Source organism: Vipera ursinii, assembly GCF_947247035.1.
Source record: "Vipera ursinii genome assembly, chromosome: 2".
NCBI lineage: Eukaryota > Metazoa > Chordata > Lepidosauria > Squamata > Viperidae > Vipera > Vipera ursinii.
In genome coordinates this window covers 124,403,721-124,417,218 of record NC_139513.1, presented here as the reverse complement: position 1 = coordinate 124,417,218, position 13,498 = coordinate 124,403,721, and positions in this window count along the sequence as shown.

The window sequence follows — 13,498 nt, the reverse complement described above, 5'->3', positions numbered from 1 at the left end:
TATGTGAGAAAAAGAAGAATCAGAGCGGGAAGCAGTTCTGATTTTGCTTGCCTGCAAGCGCTGCACCTAGCATGGGCAATGGTGGATGGTGCGGTACAGGTAGTCCTCGACTTACAACAGTTCATTTAATTTTAATTTAATTTTAATTTATTAATATTTCTATACCGCCCTTCTCCCGAAGGACTCAGGGCGTGTACAGGGCAAGAATAAAACACAGAATTACAAAAGTTAAAAAGTAATTAAATACATGCCCATTAAAAATACAGTTAGTACATAATAAAAAACCCCAATAAAATAATAAAAGCCCCACCAATCCCCCCTCAGGCCAGGCCGGCTTGCTCGAACAAGTATGTTTTTAGATCGCGGCGAAAGGAGCGAAGATCGGGCGCCGTCCGGAGCTCAACCGGTAACTAGTTCCATAGCTCCGGGGCGCCCACAGAGAAGGATCTCCCCCTGGGGGCCACCAGTCGACATTCTCTGACCGGTGGCACCCTGACCATTTAGTGACCATTCAAAGTTACAACGGCATAGAAAAAAAGTGTCTTATGACTGTTTTTCACACTTGCATCCGTTGCAGCATCCCCACAGTCATGTAATCAAAATTTAGACACTTGAAACTGACTCATACTAATGACGGTTGCAGGGTCACATGCACACCTTTTGAGACCTTCCAACAAGCAAAATCAATGGGGAAGCCAGACTCACTTAACTGCATTACTAACTTAGCAACTGCAGTGATTCATTTAACAACTGTGGCAAGAAAAGTCATAAATTGGGGCAAAATTCACTTAACAACTGTCTCACTTAGCAACAGAAATGTTGGGCTCAGTTATGGTGGAAGGTCGAGGACTCTCATTGACATCTCTCATTGACAAAGCAGGAGAGCTTCGCTTTTAGTGGGTGCAGTTACAGATATTTACGGAGCTTCTTTTCTTTCTTCCCTTTTTCACATGAAAAAGGGCCCTTTCAGTAATTTGTTCCAGCACTCAAGAAAGGCCCCACGTGGTCCAGTTGCAAAAGATATCAGGGCGATCCCAATCCTGTTGGCCTTTTATAAGGACATGAAGACTTGGTTGTGTGCCCAGATCTGGGGCCCCAAGTATGTTAAGAGGCCCATTTCCTGACTTAACATCCGTAGTAACAGTTTTACTTGGTGCCATGGATATCTATTTTGTACTGTTTTGATAGTTTAAATTGTTTTTATGTCTTATGATGTATGCTGGCCTGAGTTTCTTATTTAGATGGGAATTTATAGAAATCAAGTAAATAAATATGCTTCCAGAGTCGGGCTATAGGATGAAAATCTCTATTTCTCTGTTATCTCTTTGCAAAGGTCTGTTCCAAAAGAATTGACTAGAACTGCTGTTCTGTGTGCACCTATGTTTAAGTAAGCAACATTCAGAGTAAACATGCATAGGATCAAGCTGTACTTGTGTTACTGGAAGAGGGGAGAGTGATACCCTGTGAAATCAAGACCACACTTTCTAATAAAATAAATATGAACCTACAGACATCAAAGAGAGCTGACCCTGAAATTAAAGCATCCAGCAAAGAGGATACTGATCTTTATATCCTGTCTGTTTGACTCTATCTATCTATCTATCTATCTATCTATCTATCTATCTATCTATCTATCTCTATCTATCTATCTATCTATCTATCTATCTATCTATCTATCTATCTATCCATCTATCCATCTATTCTATCTATTCTATCTATTGTATATATTTTTTATCTACCAATTCTGTATGTCATGCAAAGGTGACAAAACATGAGAAGCTTAATTCAACTGGCAAAGTAAGTCACCAGAACCAGATGGCATTTACTGGAGAGTTCTTCAAAAACCCAAACGAGAAGCTGCTGATATTTAAGATAATTGTAATGAATAGAAGAATGGAATGGAATGGAATGGAATGGAATAGAATAGAATAGAATAGAATAGAATAGAATAGAATAGAATAGAATAGAATAGAATAGAATAGAATAGAATAGAATAGAATAGAATAGAATAGAATCTTTACTGTCACTTTAAATGTACACTAATCAACATACATTAAAATGAAATTTTTGTGCATTCAGCTCTCAAAAAATATCATTATGTATATACCCACATACACACATATATGACACAGAGAAACATCACAGTCTAGTTCAAATGTATACATATACATGGCAGAAAAAAAATCTGCGAATTTACAAGACGGATGGCATAAGGAACAAAGCTGTTACAGAATCTAGTAGTTTTGACAGAAATACTTCGAAACCTCCTCCCAGAGTCGAGCAACAGAAGCAGGCCGTGAAGTGGGTGTGTGGGGTCTCTAACAATGCTTCGTGATCTAAGCACATAGCACTTATAAGCAGTGTCCCGAATAACGGGAAGTGAACTTCCTATAATCTTCTCAGCTGTCCTTACCACTCTCTGTATGGGCCTTCTATCTGAGGCTCTGCTACCACCAAACCAAACAACGATACAGTTTGTTAAAACACTCTCAAACATGCCCCTGTAAAAAGTGGCCAGGAAGAAGGAGAAAGATGTGCTTTCCTCACGTGACTGAAGAAATGCAAATTCTGATTTGCACGCTTCACCAAAGATAACGTATGAAGAGACCAAATCAGATTGTTAGTTATCTGCACCCCAGGAATTCACCACCTCCCCAGCTTCAGCCTTGATACAAAGTGGAGTATGCCGGCTCTTTCTAAAATCAACAATGATCTCCTTTCTTTATTAACATTCAAAGCCAGGTTATTTTTATTTCACCAATCCACCAAAGCCTTCACCTCTTTCTTGTAAGAATCTTCGTTATCATCCCGGATAAGAACCACCATTGCCGTGTCATCCGCATACTTCACAATATGATTTGTAGCAGAATTGGCACAGCAGTCATGGGTCATCAAGCTGAACAAAACACAGCGCTGTGGGAAACCCGTACTCAAAAAGATGGAATTGGAAACTTTTCTTCCAATTCACACAAACTGGAGCCTATCAATAAGGAAGTCAAATATCCAGTTACATAAAGAAGTATTAAAACCTAATAGGCCCAGTTTGTTCACCAAACGCTGAGGAATGGTTGTGTTGAATGCCAAACTAAAATCAACAAACAGCATTCACACGTGAGTATTCTTCTCCTCCAGGTGCACCAGACTAAGATGAAGCACACAAGAAGGTGCATCTAGATTCTTCCGATAAGCAAACTGTAATGAGTCCAGTGTAGGGTGAAGGCATGAAATAACATAGTCCTTTACCAATCTCTCAAAACACTTCATCATAATGGAAGTGAGTGAAACTGGATGATAATCATTAAGGCATGTAATTATAGATTTTGGGGGGACTGGTACAATGATTCCAGTCTGAAAACATGATGGAACCATGGCCTGTTGAAAGATTGAAGATGTCTGTAAGAACAGAAGCCAGCTGGTCAGCACACTCCATAAGTACTTGCCCAGGGATATTATCAGGACCCGTAGCCTTTCGTCTGTTGACTTTCCGCAAGATCTTCCAAACAGCAGTTGTATCAAACCTAAGCACCTGTTCATTAGGAAGGGGAACAGCCTTTCTTGCTGGAACATTTATTTGAGGCTTCAAACCATCCAAACCATCATTGATAACCCAGATACCTTACCACCTGCATCTAGGGTCCATAGGATCTTGACAAAAAGTGCTGTATTTTCTGACTATAGGCCCGCTTTGCTGTTCTTATTACAGCATGGTGCAAATCAGCTTTTGCTGTAGTAAGTGCTGCCACATTGCCTGTTTTAAAAGCGGCATTTCTCACAATCATAAGATGAATAACCAGTATAACAAATTTGTAGAAAGTTCCTATAGGATGTGAAACCCCCACTACCTAAATAATAGCAATGGCATAACATTTTGGGACAAAAGGAAAAACTTATTAAAGCACGAATTATGAAATTACAGAAAAAAATTACAGGAGCAGCATTAAATCAGTGATAAACTCTTAAACTTTTAAGTAAAAATGTTACTTCTGGGAAGTCGTGTGTAGGGCTGTACTGCTCACGCACCGTTTCTGATTGCCATTCTATATTCTATTGCTAATGAGCATGGAGTTAATTTGGAGTTTTAACTTCCTTCATTTCTTCTTTGTTATCATTTTTTTAAATAACTGTTTCCCCCCAGGATCCTCAAGTCTTCTTCTGTTGTGAGTCCCAGAATTCATTTTCTGTCCAAAGAAGTGGCAGAGGTTACATTTTTACCATTGTAGTGGACATCCATAGAAAAATCTAATAATACAAAGTATATTAAATAATGATACTAACTCACATTCCAGGTTGTATCCCTCTAGCAGGCAGCAGCCAATAGAGTGAGAATAGAAAAAGTTGAGTCTGATGACAGTATACCATTATGCCATTCTTGTATTACCAAAAGGTTATGGGGCAGTGAAAGAAGATGTATAATGTTAAGTCGTGAGCTCTTTGGTACAGGAAGGAAGACATGAGGCTGAGTACAGGATAACACATACTTTATTCTTGCTAGAATTGTACTGAAACTTGGCTGCAGCCAGCCACAATATATAGTCTAGCCCAGGGGTAGGCAACTTCGGCTCTTTTATGACTCATGGACTTCAACTCCCAGAATTCCTGAGTCCCAGAATTCCTGAGTCATAGTGAGCATAGCTGACTCAGGAATTCTGGGAGTTGAAGTCCATGAGTCATAAAAGAGCCGAGGTTGCCTACCCCTGGTCTAGCCCCTAGGCAGGAGCCAATAGGTTTGAACCCACTCTTGCCACCTCACCACAAGCTCAGTACATAACATATAAAATAGCCACAAATTCCCATTTCTTGCTCTAGCCTTATTTCTGCATTAGTAAAGATGTTCTGAGAAGCATCATATGGCTATTAATGGAGAAAAGGTCTCTCCTTGGCTATTAAACCAGCTAACTAAAATGGAACTTCCATGTACAGCAATAATAACACCATATATTTGTGCACAAAATGTTTTAAGTCAGGACTGGACCACCATTTTCAGGGACAGAACTGCATTTTAGTATCTTCAAAATCTCTGGAGTCCTGAGAATTGCAGGAGGGGGTCATAGAGATGCTGCAATAAGGCCATTTTTCCCCAAGAAGATATTAAGATGGAAAAATAGCCTAACATGCTTACAGTATATTGCCCTTATTGTGCTCCCCTTCCAATTAAAACTTCGATAGCACCACCAAAAACCAATGGCTCTGATGTCAAATTTTGACCAGGGTAATTTGGTGACACTCTGAGGAGTACAAATTGGGATACATCATGCTCCATTTGTGTGGGTTTGAAATGTTCTGCTAAGCCAAGAATGAGAAATCCAGCAGCTTAGAGCTAGTTATTTCAGCTACCCAAAAATATACTTTTGGTAGACAGAATCTCCTCCAGGAGAGAGGAATGCTGCCTAACGTTCCTTTGTTTCTTTCTTGCCACCAACTCTGTGTAAATGCCACAGCTGGCAAATTGTACAGGGATTCTTGCTTGGTGCCCCTATTAAGTTTGACTCCGGGGACTTACTTTTGGAACTGTAAATGGTTCCAGGCAAAGATGGGAATTGAGAGACATCCTAGAGCAGGGGTCAGCAACCTCAAACAGTGAAAGAGCCACTCGGAACCGGTTCCCTCACAAAAGGAAAAACTGGGAGCTGCAAAAAATATGTGCGCATGCGCGTACATGCGCAGAACAGGGTTTGACTGAAGAGTAGAGCCAAGGCGAGATATGCACCTACCCTGCATATTTGAATTGATTGGTTGAACTTTTTTAGTCCCGCTTTTTTTTTTTTGGACTGCACATGGCAGAGTACCAGGAGCCGCAGGAGACGGCTGAAAGAGCCGCATGCGGCTCCGGAGCCGCGGGTTGCAGACCTGCTACTTATATCAAGTTCTATCTCAGACCCTCTAGGACAGACCTGTGTCCTAGAGGGTCTGAGATAGAACTTGATATAAGTAGCTGTGTAGTGGTAGAACAAGGAATAATTCTATATTAGTAACATCCCATTCCTTCTGCAGAACCGTATTATTTCCCTAAAGTAAGACCTAAGATCTCCTGCTGGGTTTATCCTAGCTCCTTCTGACACAAAAAGTAGCACTTTATTCTTCTTTTAATCATTTTCTTTTGAGTATTGGATCCACCTGCCCCCTTCCTCTGAGTCAATGGCAGCAGAGGTCAGATTTAGTAGGCTTTATTGTAAGAGGCCAAGAAATTTTATCCTGGCTAGGATTAACAGAAAGGTTCTATTTTCACAGTTAAGTTCTAACTCAGCTTTATTATTACTATTGAAAAACAAATTTTTTCATGATCATCCTGGATGATGAGCTTTCACCCAGAGCTCTCGTGATCATGTTTTTGGTCTCTAATCTTTGTCCTGTCTTGTGATACATTGCTAAAATGTACAATGGGGCTAATAATATATTCCTTATATAATCATCACCAAATGGCATCTCTTTGGGATCCTCTAATAATGAATTCCTTCCATGGGCAGTAGGTCAGGGCAAACTGCCTGGAATGTCTCCTAGCAATTCCATTCTATGATTTTATAATTTATGGAAAAAGGAATTAACAAAGGATGCTCTCGAATGGAGATCTATTGGTATTACCAATCACTGCTATTCTATTGTAAAACTTTCCCCATACATTTCAGAAGGATTAAAAAGGGAGTCCCTGCAGATTTTATTCCACTAGTCAATGCTCATCTGTTTCAAGAGCCTGAAGACGTTTCCACGGTCATGTGGCCAACATGACATCAATATTTCAGAAGTGTAGTGATTTATTTGGTTGCATATTTGACTATCAAGAGATGGGAAAACTGTATAACACAGGCCATGGATAGCATCAATTTTTAATGCCCCCAAGAGGTCCATCCATACCACACCAAAATTGGTAGAGAAGACTTTCAACAGGAACAGTTTAAATTTTTGTTAAGGGAAAAAATTGAGGTGTAATGCACTATCCAAATTTAGTGCACTGATTTTGTCCATTAATCACCTAGCGTCCCTTTGAAAAGGTCTAAAAATTTCAGTTCTGGCTTCAGGAATCATAGACCCTGTAAGCTATGGATTCCACTCCATCTCCAAATTTTGAAAAGTAAAATTAGAGCCTCTGGCCATGAAGGTTGCCTGCTTTTGTTATACATTATCCAGATGTTTGATGTAATGAGCAGTGCTATTCCTGTCCTTTCCTTCATTCTTTATTCACTGCCATAGCTACCTAGAACTATGAAACAGAAACCTTGTCAAGATCATTTAGCCCTGTGCTATGATCTGTGCACATGTTTATGTCTATAGTTCTTGGAAAACTACTAAATACCATTGACTTTTATTAACTATTAGGAGTTTCAACAATAGGCTTCTCAGTTACCCACCCACTTACCCAGTACCAACAGACTGATTTACCTTGGAAAAGTGAGTCAAAAATTGGTGGATCTGTATTCAAATTAAGTAGAGGAAGTATGAATTAAGGCGTTTTCTACCTGCAAAGGCAGCTTTATAGTGATACATTTTACTCTGTACCTAAAAATAACATTGCAACCAACCTATCTCCAGTCTCTCTCTGGTCTCTTGAATGGATAGATTCCAGAACTCTCTGTCTGATAGGAACCAGACATGTAGGTCAAGCCGCCATCCAGATGGTTCATCAAATTAAATGAGGCTAAAAGTGAAGACATGAGAAGCAAAGGTAATTGAAACTGTGTTGCAGGATAGTCGCACATTTAAATTTGGAATGTGAAGTAATCCCAAAGATATACGTGCATGGCTCTTTCTTGAACTCTGCAATTCTCTGGATCTGATATGGGCCCTCGTAATTCGGAACCTTGCAAAGAGTTCTGACAAATACGCAGGAAAGAGTTGAGGATGCTCCTAAAATAAATTTCGTTTCTGTAACCTTTTTATTTTTCTCCCCTAAACGTTACCCTTCTGCTCTCCCTTCCTCCCTTTCAGTAAAGCTGTAGAATGGCACCAATCCATTTCAAGCTACATGACCATTTATTTATTTATTTTATTTTAATCCCATTTATATCCCGCCCTTCTCCGAAGACTCAGGGCGGCTTACAATTTAAGCACAAACCAATGTGCTTAGCAATAGCCTTCATTCTATGTATATGCCTGCTTATTAGGGCTTTCGGGGGGGCCCCAAGCGGCATTTTTACAAAGTCAGCTTAATTGCCCCCAACAATCTGGGTCCTCATTTTACCTACCTGGGAAGGATGGAAGGCTGAGTCAACCTTGAGTCTGGTGGGATGCGAACCTGCACGAATTGCAGGCAGCTGGTGTTACTTAAGGAGGCATTAGCCCACTGCTCCACCAAGGCTCCTTTTATTTAGGGGGTTCCTTCATTTGGCAATCTTCCCCATCCCCAATTAGCATCTTTAGCCTCTTCCACATGATCACAGTTCGAAGATACCCCACTATTTTAAGAAGATGTCTCAAGATGCAGCATTGGCTTATTCCCAGACCACCGTGGAGGTAGTCCTTTTGTCAGTATCTGTTCCCGTTTTAAAGTCGTGCTTTTTGTCTTTGCCCGGCACAAATTTTGGCATACAGTGATTTATGACCTCTCATTCGTGATCTCTGGGAGCAATAGGCTGACATTTGTAAACTGCTCAGAGAGTGCTGTGTAAAGCACTATGGAGGGGTATATAAGTCCAAGTGCTATTGCTACCACCAATGAGAAGATAGGGACTAGCATCTGCTACGTTCCTCTTGGCTGTTTGAGGCTGCTGAGGTGCATTCCTCTCTCCCTCCCTCCCTCCCTCCCCATCATTAATTACAATCCTCAATGGCTCTTTGCGGCTTGTCTATAGAAAAAAAAAACACCAAGAGAAATATACAAGTGCATTTGCGGTGATTGATGTATTGATTGTCTGCATTTTTGCAGCCCAAATAGGGGTAACCCAAGTGATAGCACTCTTCATACACCTTAAAGGATGTCATAACGAAAAAAGGGTTGAGACCTATTTAAGGTACAAAACAATGCAATGGCCTTCCAGACAGACAGATAGATCCTGTTTAAGGGTTAAGGGGATAAAATTCATAAGAATATTTAACCAGTGGAACCGGTTACCCAGAGAGGTTGTGGCACTCATTCACTGGATGTATTCAAGTAGAGAATAGATAGCCATCTGTCGAGAAATTGTAATTAGGACTCTTGTGCTCAGTAGGAGATCGGACTTGATGGGCTAAGTGGTGTCTTCCAACTCTGTAATTCTGTCATTCCAAGCTTGTCGTGACAGAAATTTTCACGGACTGGCTTTCACTTTATCAAATGAAACTGAGGCAGTGGACTCTCGTCCATTAAACATTATGCCCTAAATGTGACAGTCTACAAGGGCCCATAAGACTTTTTGTTGTTCTTGTTTGTTGCAATAGGGCAGCAGAGCTATCTATAATTCTCTGGGTAGGTTCAAACAGAGGGAAGAGAACCATCTGTTAGGGATGCACTAATCTGGATTTCTGCATAGAGCAGGGGACTGTATTTGATGGCCAGAATAATTCTATGAGGAGCAATAACCCAACTTGCTAGTCACTAGCAATCTTTGCTGGAAAGTTACACTGGATAACTTGAGATCTTACATGAAGTTTCCTGTCTCCAAATATCTCATTTAGGCAGGAACGTACTTGTGATTGTCAAATATTAGCAGCTTCATCACGAACTTATACAAAACCTGATCTGGAAGGAGAAATCCTATTAGGAATTATTAGCTATTATTGTGCCTTCATTTAAATTATACTCTTTATACTTCAGTTACTGCCATTAAAGGTTCGTCTGGAATATCAAGATTTTGCTCCACTCCTGCAGTTTACAGAATATTAGTTGAAGGAAGGGAAAGGCCTAATTTAAAACATTAAGAATTTAAGATCCAAGGGGGGGGGGAAATAAAACCCAATAATTGGCTAATTTGCTGAAACAAATACATAGAAAAGATTGAAAGAGATGGAAAGGAAGCCTTTGTGTTTCACGTTATATAGAGGTGGATACATTATGATAATGAATCATTATTTTGCACTAAAGAATTTAAGTGTCTTTAATCTGTTAAATGTTTTGCTTATTAAGGATGATGTTGGAATACACTCATCTAGTGCACTTCAATTTGTTGAGAGTCTGTTTTCAGTGGAAGTTTCCAGCATTTATGGAGTAATGCAGGGTTGTTTTTTTTCTCCTTGAGGGTTCTTTCCCATTTTAATTGATAGGCAAAAAGTAATTGTATTCTTACAATTGTGTCTTATAAACTTGCAAGATAGATTGAACTGTGATAATGTGAGTTTTCCTTTCCTAACCCACGGAGCTTTTGTCATCAATCAATAAATTTTGGTGCTGTGTAGAGAATCCCTTTTAGGAAGTCCTTGATACTTTCTTGCCAGAGGCCAGGGTTGTTAGCCTGCACAACAAGGCCATTAGTCATTAGAGCACGTTCACCAAGCATGGAGAAGAGAGGCCACTCCAGCAGGGAAAACACATTTCCAATTATTGTGATTGAGTTGAGCACAATCAACCATGTATCTTCTTTGCCCTCTTCTCAAGGCAGACTCCAAAAACCATTAGGAGGGCCTGAGCAGTAATGCAGCCTGGGTTAGCCAGGGGTCCCCAGCTCCTGGTTTGTGGACCGGTACTGGGCCTTGGTATGCTAGCAACCCGGTCCGCACAAACAAGCAAAGCCCCATCCGTGGAGGCAGCACACAAAACCATGCACTCTCCGGTCCGTGGAAAAACCTTTCTCCACGGAACCGGTCCATGGTGCCCAAAAGGTTGGGGACTTCTGGGCTAGACTACTTGGATGTGCCTGGTACAAAGAAACTGGCCTGGCCAGAAAATCCCTGCCCAACAGAACTGGGCTGAAGCAGGAAGAGGCCCTTTTAGTTCAGGGGACTGGGCCAGGAAAATAACATGCCCAACTGGGTTAAGGGACATCAAGGAGCACAAACTGAATTATTTCTAGGAAGGGCAGATTTAGAGCAGAGGTTTTCATTTGCTGGAAGAATCTGCAGCTCCCAGGAGAGCGTGTGACTGGCCTTCCTTGGAGAAAGGGAGGGTGCTTTTCTGCCAGCAATGCAATAAAAAAAAAACGTCTTCCAGTGGAAAGGTAAACAGCTGTTGAAGAATAAAATTACTGTGTCTTCTAAATGCATGTACTGTATATACCAATATCTCTGCAAATTCCAGCAATCTGAGAGCTCTTACATTTTCCTGGTGTGGAGTTTGAGATCATCTCCAAATGTTGCAAGTTGAAAAAGGGCTGCTTTTTTTGGGCAACCTACAATTCCCTATTTCAGTAAAGAATAATTCTCTTGTCTACAGAACTCTTTTCTGCATATTATAGGCTACCTTAGAGTATTTTTATTTCAATTAGGTAAAACTTAAAAACAGGATTTTGATATATGTTAGTCTAACTATATTGAAAACTTTGTTAATTGACTAGCTCATAACTAGAAATGTATTAACCTAATTACTTTGACTATGTGAAAATTAAGAGAATCAGAGAGGGAATTTTTATTGATGCAACCTGAACTAGCTACAAACAACTTGTTATTTGTTACTTTTGACTACCCAACCACCATATTGCTTCACAAATATATGTATATACCCCAGCCCCTACCCTTAACCTTTCCTCTAGCCTATTCCAAATCCCCATTTCCCTACCTTCCTTTTTAACCCTATAAACAGGGCTTTTTTTTCTCATAGAACGCTCAGAACGGAGTTCCGGCACCTTTTTTGGATGGAACCTTGTAGGGTAGGCAAGGCGGGTTGTATGACATGTGTGAGTTCTGGCACCTTTTTCTTTTACAAAAAAAGCACTGCCTATAAAACCAATAAAAATATCAAAAAAAAGGGCTGCTTCCTTCACAACGAGGAAGTCTGCGTTGAAGTTTGATAGCAGGGCCAAAGGGGCAGTTTCCAGTGGTGAAGGAGGTGGCTCTCTCTTATCATTCTGGCTTTGGAGATATAATTGCTGGAGGGAGAAATTTGCCTGTGGAGATCACCGTCCCAAGGAACCCAATCCAAGAGGAGCAGAGGCTGGACAGGCTCTTTCCAATTACATTCTGGGCAGCAAAGACACACATACTTGTCTGTCTTATTTTAATATGGAGAGAACTCATGCCGACAGGATGGACAGCTCTTGATGCTGCTAAGCTTCCTCCAGCCTCTCTGATGAATGAGCTTTATAGCTCTCAGACAGCAGCAGTTAAGACGCTACTGGGGGAAAACACGATTTTCCCAAGGATAAGAACAGTTTGATTTGATTGATTGATTGATTGATTGATTGATTGATAGATAGATAGATAGATAGATAGATAGATAGATAGATAGTTCGTTCAATCAATCAATCAATCAATCAATCAATCCTGGGAGCGGGATAGAACTAGGGGCACTTTTGCTGTGGTTTTAGTAGAGAATTTTAAAATACTCTCTAGAGAAAGAGAGCTGGACCACATTTCTGATCAGAAAGACACTGTTTCTGCCTTCCGTGTATTTATTGTGTTGAGATGTAGAGCATCAGATGAGGGAGTCCAAGGCTGTACTTTCAGGGCTGAGCCAAGCAGGGCAACTTCATCTAGAGCAGACATTGACAGTATATCTAGAAACTCAGTAATAGGTATATCAAAATATCAGGGCTTATTTTAGGGCAGGAAATGCTATTTTTTCCTGCTGGTAGTACATCATTCTTTTCTGGTAAAATGATAATTATCCCTTTTTCTGATGCCTCCCAGCTTAAAAAAAACCCTAATCATTTTGTGATCGCTGGCCTGATTCAAATGGGACACCAATAAATATGTTGTACGTAACTCAGAGTTGCCTTGGGTGAGATGGGCAATTATATAAATTTGATAAATAATATGGATTTCACTTGCTATCTCTGTCTTAGCAGAAATACTATGCAGAGATCTTCTGTACATAATGTAGGAGGGCTAATTACTTATAAAACACCTTCAGAGGCATACATGTTTCCCTGCAGTTCATCCGAGAAGATTTCTTTTTTGAAGATATGAAAATTAGAAACAGCTTGATCAAAATCACTTGTGGACATGGGAGAAGAAGTAAACAGCATGGCATTATATGGCAGAAAGGCAGGGATCCCACTGGAGCTTCATGCCACTTCCAAACTAGAAAAGACAATAAATTTATGTCATTGCATCCCTAAACACTTTGCTCTGCTATTGTAATGGCAGTCCTGAAACAAGGGAGCATAACCCAAGGCTTCACATCTGTTTTGTTCCCCAAAGCTTTTAGCTAATAATACCAAACATTAAGGGACGCGGTGGCTCAGTGGGTTAGGACGCTGAGCTTGTTGATCAGAGGGTTGGCAGTTTGGAGGGTCGAATCCCGAGTGCTGCGTAACAGAGTGAGCGCCTGTTACTCGTTCCAGCTTCTGCCAACCTAGCAGTTCGGAAGCACGTAAAAATGCAAGTAGAAAAATAGGGACCACTACGGTGGGAAGGTAACAGCGTTCGGTGCGCCTTTGGCGTCTAGTCATGCCAGCCACATGACCACGCATGTGCGGGGGAACCTTTACCTTTACCT